Raw genomic sequence first — 14474 nt, forward strand, 5'->3', positions numbered from 1 at the left:
CAGCAAATATACAGAGATAGTCACTTGCAAATAACTGGGAATTATCGTGCCAATGAGATGCTTTCTGCAGAAGAATATAACAACTACTGCTTTACACAACGACAGCCCTCTCTCCATGTTGTGACTCCCACACATCTAATTCTCCTGGCTGTATTTTAGAACTACCAACAGGAGAAAACTTTCCACTAAGTTTCTTTAATGGCAGGGGGATTGAAACTAGATGATCTCTGAGGTCCTTTTCAACCCAAGCCATTCTATGATTCTATGATGCAGATAAAGCATGGCAAGCAGCAGAGAAGCAAGCTGAAAACAGGGTGATGCACGAGCTCCAGAAGACTCCAGGTCCCACGGCTATGACAGGCATGCTTTCATCAAGAGTCCCAAATGTCTTTTCTTCAGGTCATCACTTCAGCATTTAAGGCTCCAAATGCTAATTAACCAACGGCTTGAACATGCAAGTTGACTTCTTCCTCTTAAGCAAAGCATTTGTGAAATTTGTTTTCATATTACCAAGAATTAGTAACACCAAGCTCAATAAATACAAAGTGATGCACAACGGAGGGGAAGTGTTACAACATCCATGCTCCTTTCACAAAACGAAGCTAAGAAAAAGGAAATACATCTCACAACTGGCAACTAAACAGTAACTTTGCCCAAGGCTGCTACTCACTGGAAAGCAACAGGATGTATAAGAAAGAAGAGAATAATTGAGGAATTATTATAATCTTATTAGGTAAAATTAGCAGAGCTGCCTCATTAGGAGCTTGTTATTTTTAATAGAGAAGGAGACATAAAAAAGTAAAGATGAGAGACAAAAAAAAAACCACTTCTCACGTATGGTGATGGAGAAGAAGGAAGGAGGATGCATTCAAGGCCCCAGGCTGGATGTAGCTCTGGGCAGCCTGGTCTGGTGGTTGGTGACCCTTCCAACATTGCAGTGGAGTTTAAGCTAGATGATCATTGTGGTCCTTTCTAACCCAGGCCATTCTATGATTCTATGACACAGTGAAGAGATGAATTCTATTTAGAAAACAGACTGACACCAAACGCAGCAAAGAAAGTTCCTCAGTAAGAAAGTTTTGGGGCAGACAGTTGTGGAACCTCTTTGTTTCCTCCCGCATATGACCAAAATCAGTTTTCTCCCATGAAAAATAAGTCAGGGTATTCAAGAGATAAGTGACATTTTTTAAGTAACTAAACTGTAGTACAGAATGTAAAGACCAAGAACACAAGCCTCCAAAGGACAGTGAAGGAGACTTACAGGGCCAGCCAACACTGTCCTAAATAAGTTGTAACACAAATGCTTAAGACAAGCTTAAGAGTTAATGATCAGGAAACTGGGAAAAAAACCTGTCACAGTACTCACCTATAGCACTACTTTCTCTTCTTTTAAGCACAATGGTCACAATCCAAAAGAGAGATTCTGGAGCTAAATGAACCCAATGTGTCACTAGCCAATACCTAGACTGCTTATAATTAAAGGCACCATTAAGCCTTCAGGAAGCCAGATGCTAATCCACGTCAAAGTTGCACAGCTGAATTTGTTCCAAGAGATATAACACCCCCCAAAGGGATGTATTTTTATGGAAGCTTTTTCTGTACCCTACAATCTTAGGATCATCCAAGATGCTTCTGCACTGTTTTTAAAAGGCTTTCCCCAGTCATCTGCCAGCTAATTTAAGATGGAATAAGCGGGGGGAAAAAAAAGAAGAAAAAGCCCATGTAATCACTGATACAGAGGGGGAAGTTAATAAAATAAACAATAATCTTGTTTGCACAGAGAAACAGATCTCTTCTTCTGTATTTCTCATTTTTGAAGGGTGAAGGGAAAGTTTCTTTTTCACATGCTTACTTTATCGGGGTCAGAAAAGCCAAGCGACTGTAAATTCCTGCAGATTGATAAATACCACAAGCATAGTTCATCCATTCTTGAAAAAAAAATTTATAAGCAATGCAGAAGGATTATTAAATATCATGAAAAGGGCTCTCAGACAACCTGGTCTGAGTAACAGAACACCATGAATTATCTTTCTGATGAAGACACTAATTGAGTTTTCCCCTCTGCATTAATGGGGGGGAGGGGACAAACTAGAAATCAACTCAGAAACAACCAAGATACTAAAAATATTACTATCAAAACGCATGAGGGTCAGAAAATAAATTCTTAGCTGCCTTCTCAGAATAATGCAGAAAGCAAGTCTATTCTTAAGTATACAGCAAGGCCAGTGAGTTTGGGAAAGAGACAGATGGGAGAATATGTAGGAGAGCATGTTCCCAAGTACTTCCACAAATAGGCTACCAAAAGTTGAGGAGATGCTGTCTCACAAGAGATGCAGAAGTCATAGAAGATCAGAAAGAGATAGAAAAGTACTACTTGTTCTATGTCACCACCTCCAGTTGCTTATCCTTTACTTTCCGTTATTTGCAAAATGAAATGGCCACCCATGCTCGTGGGAGTGACAGATACCACTTTATCAGCCTTCCCCAGCAACGTGGTAATGATTGCCAGAAAGAATTATGGTGGTGGTTCTTCATCAGTGCTTACTTTCCCATCTCTGAGTCCCATTCTTTGGTTACTTCAGCCACTCCTGTAACACAAAGCTCTTACTGGCCAGCTACAGCCTGATTGGAAAACTGGGAAATTAATTGTCTCAGGAGATGAAAGATACATCTGCAGGAAATCAGGCATCTTCTGCTCTTCAGAAGATGGAGCACTGAAAACAGATGGAAATCTTCCTTTTGAGGCTCATGATACAGATGCTGGTGATGGATTGATGGTTGGACAAGATTATCTTAGTGGTCTTTCCAACCTTAATAGTTCTATGAAATATGTAATTCAATTGAATCAGTTAACTGATTATGCAGCTGTAATTCAAAACTAAACCTAAATGATCCATTGCAAAAACTTGCCTTTTTATTTTCAATATTTCTGACATCCAATGCACAGCCTTATTCACAGTCAAGTCAGAGTAAAATCAGTTACTGCCAACACAGCTGGATCCCAACAGCCCTTTTACTAAAGGTCAGTGTAAAAATTAAGGGAGTGACAGATTACTAAGAGAAATACAGCAACACAGCTGCACATTTTCCAATCAAAAGTCATCTCATAGAAATGGAAATAACCCAGGTGCAAGAGGATGCAACAGTGCATATGCATGGCAGTTTGCATTAGTTCAGCTTCTAACCAAATCATAACTAGTCACAGGATCACTACGGTTGGAAAAGATCTATAAGAGCACCTAATCCAACCGTTCACATACCACCACCATTTCCCCACTAAACCATGTCCCTCTGTACTACAACTAAACGTTTCTCCAACACCTCCAGAGACTGTGACTCAACCACCTTCCTGGGCAGTTCATTCTAGCATGTCTGCCCTTTCAGAGGAGAGATTTTTCCTAACATCCAACCCGAATCTCCCCCTGAATCTCTTCCACACAGTCTTCCAGCCATTCTGCCCCAAACCTGTAGAACTGCCTACGGTTCTCACGGCAAAAGTGCAGGATCTGGCACCTGGTCTTGCTGAACTTCATCCCACTGGCCTCAGCCCAGCAATCCAGCCTGTCCAGATCCCTCTGAAGGGCCATCCTATCCCAGGCAGATCAACACTTCCTCCCAACTCAATGTCATATGCAAACTTACTGAGGGTATACTCAATTCCCTTGTCTAGGCAATCAAAAGATTAAAGATTGAACAGGATAGGCTCCAATACCAACCACTGGGGAACATCACCTGTGACTTGTCACCAGCTAGATTTAACTGAATTCACCACCATAATTATTGTATGCACAATTATTTCATTATAGCTGTAAACCTAAATTGTCATTTCCAGTTGTCAGATGAACAAATCAGCTGACATAAGCATATTTGCCTACAGTTCCTGAAAAGACAGATAACAGAGTGCAAAGAGGCCTATCCAAGGCTTAGGTGAAGAGAAACTATAAAAAAAAGTTCTTGTTTTTCATATATTTCACAAGTCAAAGCATTGCATGCTCTCCAGTTTCCATGAGTTGTATTTATTTATGACCGTTCTTAATTCAAGAAGCAAACTAGAAATGATAATGCATGATCTTCCTGCAAAATGAAACCGAGACGGATGAAAGGTGAGAGGTATAATTTAAGACAGTATATATTTTTCACTGTACCAAGAATGCTGCATTCAAGCTGCAAGAAAGGTTGCTAGTAAATTGAAGTCAGCAAAAGGTAACAGAAGAATTTACAAATAACATCTCAAAAGAGAAAGGAAATCACTTGAGCATTCAGAGAAAAGAACAAGCAGACAGTACACAGGATCACTCCTCTCCTCAGACATGTGTGAGCACAGTCATCTTCAGAGGCTCACAAGATCCTGAGATGAAGCATCTGAGACTTGCATTGGTGCCATCCGTAGTAGCACCTGTTGTGACACCTCCTCACCAAAGCCATGCATGCAATGACAAACAGGTTTGAGTCATCTCCTTTCTCCCAAATGGCTCATTCCTTTTAATGTAGAAGTGTCAGCAGCCGGGATCTTCCTTCAAAGTGTAGAGATGATCGTTTCCCTGAGCTGGCTGGGTTAAGCTCTCAGCCTTTTGTACAGGAGATCAAGTGAAGAGTTCATTCCTTTCCCCCTGAACACTAAAATCTGATGAAAACACAGTTTCTCAAGTAAATGAGAAATTCTTTATGTGCTCTTTGAAGAATGGAGGTCTACACTGCACATCAACAGGCAACCAAAGAGACAGCACTGTGTCTCTTCAATGTCTTTTCTGCTTTCCTTGTCAGCTCAAAATCCAGCTGAGAGTTGCATGCTGAGGGCACAGAATCATAGAATGGCCTGGGTTGAAAAGGACCACAATGATAATCTAGTTTCAACTCCACTGCTATCTGCAGGATCACCAACCACCAGACCACACTGCCCAGAGCCACATCCAGCCTGGCCTTGAATGCCTCCAAGGATGGGGCATCCACAACCTTCTTGGGCAACCTGTTCCAGTGCTTCACCACCCTCTGAGTGAAGAACTTCCTCCTAATATCTAACCTAAACCTCTCCTGTCTCAGTTTAAAATCATTCCCCCTTGCCCTATCACTATCCACCCTTGTAAACAGCCATTCCCCCTCCTGTTTATATGCTCCCTTCAAATACTGGAAGGCCATAACGAGGTCTCCCCGGAGCCTTCAGGGCAGGCTGAGTCTCAATTTGTTTTCCAGCATGGATCACCAACATACACAGTCTTACCTACCATCAAGCAACTTAAAATCCAACATTGCCCAGTCCAGTGGCTGGCAACCCTGCCCACAGCAGGAGAGGTGGAAGTAGATGATCTCTGAGGTCCCTCCAACCGAAGCCCTTCTATGTTTTTATGACAGTTACCATGACCTCACAGAGGAGCTACTCTGCATATTTGGGTTCTTTGGGACCATAATTTCTTTGGTTAGGAGTCCAGGGGAATACAAAGGATACACAGAGTTGCGACAGGGGAAGGTCAGGTTGGGTGTTACGAAAAGCTTCCTCACCAGAAGGTGGTGAGCATGGAACATGCACCCCAAAGCATTGCCATGGCCCCAAGCTGCTGGATTTCATGAGCATTCGGATGACACTCTCAGACACAGGGTTTGGATTTTGGTTAGTTCTGTGTGGAGCCAGAAATTGGTCTCAGTGATCCTTACAGGTCACCTCTAACTCAGGATATGCTCTGACTCCAAGATCCCTGCTCTCATCTCTTATAACACTCCCTCTGCCACAATGACTCCATTCTCTTGCTGTATATCAACACATACCCATGGATGTTCTGCCATCACAGCTTCAATTCCCACTCACTTTTCAATTCCCTCTCCAAAGTATCCTCCCAAGTACAAGACAAGCAGCAAGCAGCACAGATGAATAATCTAGACCTATACACTTACTGACTGGTTGACTGGATGCACTAACCGTTCAACTGAATGATCCTGCAGAAAATAGGTAATTGCTGAATTTTCCTCTGTTTTCCTTGTGGACATTGAGATATTAAGCTCTTATGTGCTTCATGAACAAGTTCACTGATGGTTGGGTGGAGAAGAAAAGCCCAGATCAGTGATCTGTACTCTTCTCTCTGATGTGATTAACTCAGCCAACCTACTAAAGTGGAAAAAGCATAAAGACACCAACAGGAGAAAGCCTTAAAGGAAGTGAGAGACTTCAGACTTTCAAAAGATAAATTCCACTTCTGAAAACAACCTAACAGTGCTCATTTGTTCTCACTTTCATACCCTGGACCCACATGCTGTGTTTGTATTTAATTTTCTGGTTCGCCAAGTAGAAAAATAACCCATTCCTCAGGCTTCTCCTTTTATTCATGCACTTGGTCAGAACCAAGCTGAACATGCTGAGATGTCATTAAAGGTTTCAGGTACTCCTAGTTCTGGTTTGCACTCACAGTATACCAAAGCATCAATAATGGACACTCCACTCTCCACACCATGGACAATGGCACTGCCCAGAATAATCTACCTTTGGTATCACACGTCAAACAAGGTCCCATCACACCAGCCAAGGTCATTCCACGCTATGATGGCTCACTCTCTCTCTTCAGCTATGGATGCAGGCAAGATTAAGTTAAAAATTAATAATTGTTTGAGTTGGAAAGGGACCCTTAAAGACCATCTAGTCCAACTCCCTGGCGATAAACAGGGTCACCTATAGGTAGATCAGGGAGCTCAGAGCCTGATCTTGAATGTCTGTATGGATGGGGAGACCCATCCACCACCTCTCTGGGCAACCTGTTCCAATGCCTCATCACCATTAGCATAAAAAATTTCTTCCAGACATATCCAATCTAAATCTCCCCTCTTTTCATATGAAATCATTTCCCTTTGTCCTATCACAACAGGGCTTGCTAAAACGTCTGTCCCCATTTTTCTTATAGCATCCCTTCAGATACTAAAATCCTTCCTCACCTCTTCTAGCCAAACACCAAGTCCCTTTTTTTTTTATTGACAGAGTTTCATTTTGAATAAATCAGACTATGGAATTGGCTCACCACACAGACACGTGGACGCCAGTACTGGCAATAATAGAGGGTGAAGGCAATGGAAGCCTTTAAAAAAAATAATAATAAAAAAAAATCTTGACTTATACTGGCCTGAAGTGATGCGAAATGGCACCTTTGGGCTGCAGCTCCACGATGCATTAGCTCTGACAAAGGGAGGTAAGTTAGGACCTTCCCACACTGCTCCTTCCCTGCCCCACACCACGCTTGGCTCTCCACTCTCCCTCTAATACAGCAGCCAGCAGCTCATGCTGTAAATCAGATCAATGAAACATTCAGTTAAAAATAACAGCCAAAACCTCCTCCATTGCAGGAGCGCCTTTAGTATATAATAAATGATGAAAGCACGTTGCTAAAAAAAGCAAGCTGAGCTGAGAGAGATTTCTGAAGAAAAGGTGGCAAGAGCAGCACCAAGCCCAGCCAGCAGAAAAGGGACAGACAGAGAATAAAACTAAAATCAAACCTCTGGCTGAGGCCCCACACATCCATAAGAGGGAGGAACTGATCCATACTGACCTGCAGCTCAGCAGTGTGTCCCAGATACATGCTAAGACCTTTGTTGTTTCCCAGCAGAACCATGACTAAACACCAAATTAAATTAATAATGACTCCACATTAACTGTTCAGTGTCAGTAACCATAATAGTTCAATGTCCTGCTCCCACCATGACAGTGCTGTGGGTCCACTATCTGGGTTGGGATGCTCCAAGCTCTACCAGGTGACCAGAATAACCCTGATATATAACCCAGCACCTCTAGCCAGTGGTCATGTGGCTTGAAGAGGACATTACCTGGCCATTCTAGCTCTGCATGGACAGGACAAGAGCAGAACATCCCGGGAAAACTATTATTCTCCCACTGGGAGAAAGCCCTTAGGCATCTCATGCGTTATTTATGCAGCACAGCTGAGAAAAAAGGTTTTTTACAACCATTTTTATGATGCTGGGAAACATGAGGTCTTTTTGGTGTTTGGGGTTTTTTTTGTAGGGTTTTTTTTCATCTTGTTTCTGCAACAACATCTGTGGCCAGCTCTCAGCTTTACCATGCATACCTCTAGGACATGTGCTGCAGCTTCTCAGCTGCTTCCCATCCCATTTCCATCTCAGCTGTTTCCAATGCCACGATGCATACCTGCTACTGTAGCTGCAGCTTTTAATACCTTTTACAAACATGTAATTCACTCTGCATTTCATTTTCCAAACAGCAGCAATAGCAAGTTTACTGAACTGGCTAATACGTAAGGACACCATCTCCAGAGCAAAGGAATGGCAACACAGATGGAATGAGAAGTACAGAGGGAACACAGCATCCCACCTGAGTCATAGAATCACAGAATCATTGAATCACTAAGATTGGAAAAGATCTCTAAGATCATCTAATTCAACCATCAACCCACCACCACCATGCCAACTAACCATATTCTTCACTGCCACATCTATACATTTCTTGAACACCTTCAGGAATGATGACTCCATCACCTTCCATGAAGTGGTTTGGAATGATGCAACATCTTGGCCTTCAGGCTTTTGTTAATTCTCACATTGGAAGCCAGAGACTTCCCACATTCAAATCAAACTCAATGTTAAATAAGAGGGATTGAAAAATATATTAAAAATGCACTCTTAAGGTATGTCATGCAGCATATTTCAAACAAATGCTATCAAAAGCTATTTCAGTACAGGGTTTCCACTTACTTTCAGTGTTTACACAACTAAAAAGTTTAATCTCTTCCACATGTTTTAACTTAATTGCACAGAGAAATTCACCAGCACAGGACGTTGCCAACAACCCTGTAGTCCACATCTTTGCAGTCTTGCCAGGCTGCAGACTCCCTAAATCCATCCTTCTGGAACATAAGATTTCCTCCGGACCTACTATTCAAAAAGTCTCCAGCTGGCCTTTCCTTCCACCCTCTTAACTGCAAGAACTCATTAACACACAAAATAAAATCAAGCTACCCATGTCAGGAAACATCCTTCTTTTCCTGTGCTTACACAGCTTCTACCTTGCGGTATCTTATATCCTACAGCTCATACTCAATGACTACCAGCTGGACCTTCAATAGCAGGACATATATTTGTATAGCTCTACTCACTCTATGTGCAAGTAAGAGCTTTCCAATCAGATATTAGCATTCAATCTCTTCTCCGTCATTCCTACAGCACGCTGCAATACATCATCATCAGGTTCTTGCTTCAGCTCACCATGATGGGGTACAGCTCATTATTTTGGGGACAGCTTCCAGGCACAGTCTCTCAGCTGACTCTTACAGACCACTGCTGTGCCAAGTCCAGATACTGCCAGAAATCGCATGCACTACAAGAAAAAAAAACATGTGCATAATCCACCACTTTTCTAAAAATGGTCACAAATAGGTAGGTGGATGGCTGGACTAGATGATCATAGAGGTCTTTTCCAACCTTAATGATCCTATGATTCTAACAGTGAACAAGATGTAATATACACTATATTTTAGTTGACGTGTGACTATGTCAGAGCCAAAGCAAGGTGATTCCAGTCCATAACATTCCTGATTCACCAAGAAGGTGCAGAACCTCAGATCCCAAATCTAGAAGGTACTAAGTGTAACACAGCATCAAATTGCTCAATTTGCTTCATATTAAATAGACAGGACAGAGGTTGTTGATGCTGAAGCAATTCTCAGCAATTCAGGCAATCTGTATTGAATTGCTAGGTTTGCACAAACTCTGTAATGCAGTATTGTGTATCTAGGAGGAACAGAGACAAGGCATGCTCAGCACCTGCCTCCATAGCATCCTACTGCTGGAAAATGAAGAGAAAAGAATCTTGGTTTAATGTGGTGTTATTCTGATTCAGTATAGCACAAAAAGAAATGGATTTGCATCATTTAGTTTTTAACCCTCCAGTAGATTAAATTAAAAAAAAAAAAAAAAATCACAAACATAACAAGATACAACAGCAATTATGAAGAGGGTGGCCAGAAATTGGTGCTACATTTATCATGGGAACAGTTGGGGAGTTCCCCTGAACCAGCTCATACCATTGATGAAGGCATTTCTTTGCATCAGCCTGCTGCGGTACGCAGATAAACCACAGCTGCACTGCATGCATAAACTGTGCTTAGATACATAAATCTTAACAAAGTGGCTTCTTCTTTTGAGGCAAAACCAGAAAGAATTGTAAGTTGCATTAAAGATTTGCTTTCCCACCCTTTCCTCAATCGTCTGAAAGATCAATTGAAGTGATTTGGCATAAAACAGGCAAAGACGAGCGCCTTCCAAAATAAATAAATAAATAAATAGCTTTTAATGATTTCCATAGGAGATGAGCATAGCTGTTTAAGGATTCACAAAGTAAAAATGAAGAAAAGGTTTAACCATCCATTTCAGAAGAAATAAAATACTTTTCTGAAGCCTTCCATCACTTGCAAAGTTTTGAGTGCTCAAATACAAATATTAGTAACACGCCACAACAAGCCGAATTGTTTCCCCTCACACAAGAATACGGTGAGTCCCTCCTCTGCATACACACATTTGCTGTTTCCACTGCTCTTCTATTTGCAAAGATTTGAAAAAGAAACTACGAGAAGTCCTGTGGTGATTTTAACACATTCCTTCCCTTCTGAAAAACTCTTGCTCTTCTGGATACCAGGAATCAAACAGTCCTGCAACACTGTGAAACCATGGAACACCAGAGTTAGACCTCTGCATGCTGACCATCAACGTGACTCATAGGAATAAGCCCTAGCACCGCAAGGGCATCCTTGAGCTCAACTGGTTCCCTATTTACCAAGCTTAATGGTCATTGGAGGGAAGGGTTGAAGGATCACCCCACCAAGCAATCTGAAGACCTACTTTCTGCTTCCTAACATTGCTCCATATGATTCCTTGCAAGGCATTCTCATCAGAAACACTTCACAGGATTACAGAACTGTCTGAGTTGGAAGGAATCCTTAAAGACTATTTACTCTAACTCCCCTGCAGTGAACAGGGACATCCACAGCTACACCAGGGTGCTCAGAGTCCCATCCAGCCTGACCTTGAACATCTCCAGGGATGGAGCATTCACAACCTCTCTGGGCAACTTGTTCCAGGGCCTCATCACCCTCACTGTAAAAGACATTTTACTTATATCCAGTCTAAATCTCTCCTTTTTTCATTTGAAACCGTTTCCCCTTGTTCTTTAGCAGAGTCTGTTGTGATAGGACCCTTCTTACAGCCTCACTTTAGATACTGAAAGGCCACTCTCAGATCTCCCTGGAGCCTTCTTTTCTCCACGCTGAAAAGCTCCAGCTCTCTCAGTCTGTCTTCAGAGGGGAGGTGATCCATCCCTTGGATCATTTCTGTAGCCCTCCTTTGGACGTGCTTCAAAAAGTCCATGTCTCTCCTGTACTGAGGGCTCCACTTCTGGATGCAGTACTGCAGGTGAGATAGCAGCAAAGCATTATACCATCATGCCGTGATCAACACAGAGGACCTCTGCAAGACCAAGTCATTGGACAGCAGTTTTGAGGAATTCTCTCTCCTTCCTCCCAGAGTGGAGTGCTTGAGCATTCTTCCACTTTACTCAGGCAATGTCAAGCCATCAGGCTGATTTCCAGCAATGCGCTCTGAAAAGGAAATCTCAGCACTAGACTAAGCTGTGAGAGAGTACAATAATCTTCATCACACCAAAGTGCAGGACAACTGGCAGGAAAGAGAAACCACTACTTTACTCAGTTGAAATAGGAAAAAATATCTTGCAGAACTAAAAAAAAAAATTAAAATAATAATAAAATAGAACACAAATTCAAAAGCTACAAGGTGAGTAATTCATTTGGGCAACACACATTGCCAATATTCTGTGTGAATTGTTTAAGCTGAAGGTTCACAGTTTAATCAGAACCACTGGGAAAAAAATGGAAATGCTAAGGTCAGAAGCACACAGTTTATCTTGAGTAAACAAAATAGGTTTCTCAGTTAAGGGACTTCTATTTGAAATAAAATATATATATGCTGCAGTTTGTCCACTGTCCAGTAAGGGGAGTCGGTGCCTAGAGCTTCAAGTCAACCACGCATATGCAGTTTTGGGTGGAGAAAATGCAAATAAACTATTCTGAAGCACTGACATTTAGACCATGCTGTTAGTTGCCAAAAGATGAGAGAGGCAGATAGACATACTCAGAAAACCCACTAAACCAAAGGGCTGGAAAAGGGAAAGGAACCAAGAGAAAATGCAGTAGAAGAAAGGCATGATTTTTCTTGGGAATGGGTCTTTACCTCCCTGTGAGGCTTTATGGAGAGAATTTGAAGGTCATCCATTTGGAAGCAGAAAGGCAAAGGGCAAATGATATCTCAAGCTCCATCTTGATTTGGTAAGAAGAGAGAAATCTCAATGCGTTTCTGAATATGATACTCTTGTGGTAGCACTGAATCACAGAATGGATGAGGCTGGAAGGGATAGCTTGGGATCATCTAAGTTCAATTCCTCCAGCAGCCTCGAGGAGACATGGAGAAGGGTACCACATGTCTTGGGGAAGACAGTGGAGGAGCAGCAGCAAGAGGTAATCAGACTACTCACCAAGTCCCATTGCTAGAAACATAAATAGAGAAAAATAATACAAAAAGCAGTGCTCAAAACCCTCTTGCAAGGAGTAGGATTTAATAATATCATATGGTATCTAAAAGAAAATGTCAGCAGTAGGAACTCATTAAGCATTGTATGAGGAAAAGCAGCAAAAATCAGTACAGCATCTACACCCATGCTGAGCTCACCAAGGGAAACCAGGCTGCCACTGGCTACAGCATTGCAGAGAGGAGCCCTCAATGGTTATGTTCCTCTTTGCAGTTAATCTCATTAACCTTGTATTCACTCTATTGTTGGTGATTACTCAGGACACTAATAGGCATACTTTTCCATACTGTTTACTCAACATTACAAAGCTGTATATGAAATGGGGCTGGAACAAGCCAATTCTCCCCATGCTATGGAAAACAGAAGTAAAGAAACAAAATCCTTGTTACAGAGATTTGTTGCAAAGATCATGATTTCCAGAGCAAGAATTAAGTGCAAATTATCCAAGTGATTCAGAAAAAAAAAAATCTATAAAACCTTTCTTTATATTTTCCCTCATTTCTAAAATGTTTTATGGAGGAGGAGCTGACACACACGCTAAAAACTCCCAAGAAAAGATTGATGCTCTACTATTAAGCTAGAGTAGGTGAAATAACTGTTCTAGCCATGATACAAATTACCACAATGGTATTCCAGGTGGGAAAAACAGATGTAGTTTAAGGAAACTACTTCTGCTGCTAAAAACTCTAAAGGTTTTACAAATACAGCCTGTTACGTCCTGAAAAATGAAACTCTCACTGCCCATCTGTTCCTAGCAGTGAGCATCTATTAGCACTCACTTTGGCCAGAAAGCCAACTCAAAGTCAGCGAATGCGTGATGAGTGCCATCCCAGAGCTTAATGAAGCAGCCAAGTCGGACACAATCAGCCAAGAAGGGAAGGAAGCTGGATGGAGTTTTTTTTTTCTCACCAATATCAACCAATCAAATCAGTGAACTTATTCCAGAAGCATAAGATGCCATCCAGAAGCTGACACATCCTGAGCCCACTTCTCTAAGCCATTCCAGAGTCTGGGTCAACAAAATACAGCACCACTGCCAACGAGTTAAGGAGGTATGGAGGAAAACAACCAAACCAAACCACCTGAAACAACAAGGGTTGTCACTCAAAGAAAATAACAGATAACTCACCCACGCTTCTATTCCCTTGTGATGTGGAGCCACTGGTTTGGCACAAGGCAGTAGAGGCACAACAGACCAAAAGCTTGTTGTCTCAGTGGCTTCTCTGTGTAGGGAAAAGGAAGAAGTGAAAATGAGAAGGAAAAACACATACAGGCTTCTATCTGCTCCATTTCCCCCAGTATGAAGTCAAGTATTCCCAAGACCAAGGGTATTAGCTACATCTTTAGATTCAAACTCTGCTTCAGGGCTTTCACAGCCCGTGAAGTTGTTAAAGAACAACAACAAAATCTTTTGAAAGATTACGTTTTGGTTTGCACTATCTTTCTGACAACAATGCACCATGAATATTAAAAAGAAAAAAGAAAAAAAAGGGGGAAAAAAAACCACTCTTCCACCTACGTTTCAGAGTGCCATGATGTCTAGTGAGAAACAGCTGGAAACATTCTGCAATTTGTGACTTCACATAATCACAGAATTATTGACACTGGAAAAGGCCTTTAAGAATATCTAGTCCAACCATTAACACATCACCACCATACTCACTAAACCACTTTCCCAAATAATGTTGTTTCCCTGCTTAGTAATCTCCTACCTCATATTCTATCTTCAGCTGTTAAACAGGATACATGGGCATTTTACCTATACTTTACATTACAAAAAGAAAATGCCATGCAACTAACGAGATTGCTGAACTGCCATCCCAGCTGGGACAACCAGCAGGACCCAGCAGTAGAAGAGGTCTCAGCACTGAGG

At 41.8% G+C, this 14474-nt stretch overlaps 1 protein-coding gene across 11 annotated transcripts in view; it reads right to left on the reverse strand.

Annotated features, from left to right (window-relative positions):
• TSNARE1 (t-SNARE domain containing 1) overlaps positions 1 to 14474 on the reverse strand; it is a 469319-nt gene that overhangs the window by 438502 nt on the left and 16343 nt on the right. For 10 of the 11 annotated variants that reach the window (XM_085221765.1, XM_085221753.1, XM_085221755.1 and 7 more), the window contains exon 2: positions 13731 to 13824. The exons of the other annotated variant lie outside the window; for it this stretch is intronic. The gene's annotated coding sequence lies outside the window, so the exon portion shown is untranslated. The remainder of the gene's footprint in view (positions 1 to 13730; positions 13825 to 14474) is intronic. 11 annotated transcript variants of the gene reach the window in all.

This window comes from Meleagris gallopavo, chromosome 3 (assembly GCF_905368555.1).
Source record: "Meleagris gallopavo chromosome 3, MGAL_WU_HG_1.1, whole genome shotgun sequence".
NCBI classification, from domain to species: domain Eukaryota; kingdom Metazoa; phylum Chordata; class Aves; order Galliformes; family Phasianidae; genus Meleagris; species Meleagris gallopavo.